Consider the following 3,411-nt stretch of genomic DNA (forward strand, 5'->3'; position numbering starts at 1 on the left):
AATTTATCATTGTGCTTCAAATGTTATTATTGATGATCGGAGTACCACAGACATGCTTCGAGATAGCATTCACATGGTCTTCGAGCAAGGTCGGACTTTGGATACTCGAAGGATTCATCAGGAACAACTTATAGAATAAGTCTTACAATTTCCTCATGGAAGAATGGCTAACATTGCTAAAAAGGAAACTATAACAATAGGTCCTCTGGCCAAGGGTGCTAAGCAAAGACATCAACTTACCAGGTCATATAAAGACCAATGTTATAACTCTTGGAAATATGTTCCAACCTGACAGAGATTCAGATATGATTGGTGTCAGGATACCTCAGACACAAGATGCTTGAGAAGAAAAGGGGCAACACAAATTGACGAGATGACCTCACAAGATTCTCAGGAAATGAACTATGGAAGCTAGTTCCGAAACATGAGTTCATCATTAAATCAAGGAGAGGATGAGTCGGTGGCTGATGGACTTGGCGACAACTCATCGAGGTTTCCAAAAAATGGATTTCCACAATTAGGTGAAGAAGGAGATGCCAATTGTCAGATTTAGATGACATAATGATGTATGCTTGAGGAAAACACACACAATTAAACGTTGGTTGAAAACTGCACCCGAGATATGGGCTTAGGTAGCATGATCAATTTAAGAATAGTGATTCCCTAACCGGTAGTCTAAGAAGAACTGTCGATCATTAACTTCAAAGCAATCGGGTCGCTAGAAGTACATAATCCAAACAGCACCGTTCGCTTGTGGGTATCCCGGTTAGAATCAATATGAGGACCAAGAAAGAATGGTGATGGTGATAAGTACCACTATACCAAGAATTGTTAAGAGGTGGTGAAATTCTCACGACATTCTTGGCATAAAAGATGGTAATACTCCAAGGTAAAGGAGAACAAATGCTGGATAGCAAGGATCTCAAGGTATACACAAAACGCGAACAAGTTTGTGTTGAACAGAAGGCAATAAAGTGGTCGATGATAACACAAATCATCGAGGGCAAGGATGGTATTTCTCATCATGAATTCAATTGATATCCTGAAAGAGCTCGGAATGTTGATGATGATCGCGACACATTTGTCGAGAGATTTCATGAAGATGTAATCGATCGGCGATAACATCAAGTCAAAGGAATGATGAAGAGAAAGGTTATTGGAACCAAGGGTATGACACAAACTCGAAATCAAGCTTGTTGTTCAAGGCGAAATGGTATGATGAGAAAGATCGGCGGAAGCTTAGCTCATCATCGAAAGTTGTGCTCCGGGTTTAAGGACCAGGTAGCATAGTTAAAATTGGCACGATAATGATATAGCCGAGCAGGCTAGGATTTACGTGATCGAGTTCAAATTCGTAGGTAATGAAGGTTAGCAACAGTTGTTTAATCGCGGTGCAAACTCGATTCAGTTATCAGTGTCTTTGAGTGTTTAATAACTCAGAGCCCGTAAAAATAATTGGAATCAGTGAGAATGTAGTACTTGATGAAGAACTCATAAGAAGTTATGCAGTTTCGTGATAATCTCGAGATACCACGGGGGTAATACTCGATGACAGATCAAAGTAGAGGTTGGACTGGGGTATTGCTCTACAGAAGACAAGTGCTTAAACTTGCACGAGAAATGGTATTTAAAGGAGAACATGGTCGGAACCACGATTGCAAAATACTAGATCCCAGATATAAGATGAACTTATACCAAAGGAATAATTAATTTAAGAGAAGCTTTAATGATAAGATCTACATCGTGTCCATGGGCATGAACACAAAGTTCAAGGTCGACTCCCACTTCTCCAAGGCATAACCTTTCATTCACTTCTCACTTTCGAAGAAGTTGTAGTGTTTAAATTTTATCTGGCAAAATACCAGAAGAGTATGACTCGTGAAAAATTTCGAGTTCACACATATTAAGGAGGGCATAGGATCAACCCATCAGGGTATCGTGGAAATATATACCACAAGCTTCAATAGTAAATACCACCAGCTCGAAAGCTGAGCATGGTTGAGAAAGCAGAGGATACAATTTACCAAAAGAATTATGTATCAGGGAAAGAACTCACAAGGTGATCAAATGTGAAGGACACTGTCGCATAACAATCCAACAAAGGACTTGATGGCCCACAACGGAGTTGAGGTGAGCATCGGCACACAATCAGAGGAAGTAACAATGCAAAGGCATTGGATTATAGAAACAACTGACTAATTCCCAGCTCAAATGTAAAGGAATTATGATTTCCAAATCAGGGACCAAAAGCAAACACTCTGATAAGGATGGGTAAGTTGAATAGACTTAAGGGTACAATCGACGGCAATTTAATTGGTCGAGAACTAGCTCCTGTCTAAAATTGGCGTTTGAGCCGCACGGGTGAATTCTACGATTCGGTTGAGGATTGCGAGCAACCACAACATATTGAATCAACGAACTCAAAATGATAATGACAAAGGATGCCAATAAGATTTCTAGACTTATGGGATTAACCATAATGCAAGTAAGCAAGAATTTCAAGAGCAAAAGGCTCCTGAGGATTTTCGGAAGATTGAATGGTATTTTGAAGACTTTTGTGAAACACATGAACAACTTGGGATGAGCGGATACTCGACAAGTGCGAGGATTTATTTGTAGGGGTATTCATGTGGCAAAGAACTGCAAGGCAGTAGGCACAAAGTATTCTCGGAACAATAGAGAAACTTTCGTGGTATCTTGTAATAACAAGATCAACGGGGGATCATCGTACGAATGCCAAATGTAAGTAGTTATCCATAAGGATTTATCGGTGGTCGGGAATAGCAAAAGTGGTGGGCACAAAGTCTCGAGAGAATATAGAAGAGTATCTTCGGAATCTTCTGGTGAAGCAGGCCATCATCTGGAATGAAGGGGCTCTCCGGGAGGAAGTAGTTACGAGAACCTAGAGTCGGAGTTAGTAAATTCATTTAAACCCGAATATAAGAGAGATTAGAGTCCCAGAATATAGGACGAGGAATAAAAGATCCTACTACCACCCAATGATGATGTGGGCCCGTAAGCCGCATAGCCATGCTAGTAAAAGTTTTGCAATGACTAGACTCAATTTCAGCCAAGGAGTGTGGAAGGGGATTCCTACTGGCAGTCGGCTCTGATACCAACTTGTGACGCCCCCGATTCAATCATACACTAATCATGCACGCAAACGTGTACGATCAAGATCAGGGACTCACGGGAAGATAAGTTCCGAAACACACTCAAAACACGTTGAGCAAATAAACATTCATACCTGTCAGCGTCTTCAGGAGCCATGTATTGCGTCTCATTTTCAGAATCATCTCCACCGTGTTCTTCACGTGTAATAAGAGCCAAAGTCTCCTCATCATAGTCACTAGCGGACTCATAACCACCATCCTCAGTAGCAATCATCACACGCTGAGATTTGCAATGTCT

This window comes from Aegilops tauschii, chromosome 3 (genome assembly GCF_002575655.3).
Source record: "Aegilops tauschii subsp. strangulata cultivar AL8/78 chromosome 3, Aet v6.0, whole genome shotgun sequence".
Classification (NCBI taxonomy): domain Eukaryota; kingdom Viridiplantae; phylum Streptophyta; class Magnoliopsida; order Poales; family Poaceae; genus Aegilops; species Aegilops tauschii.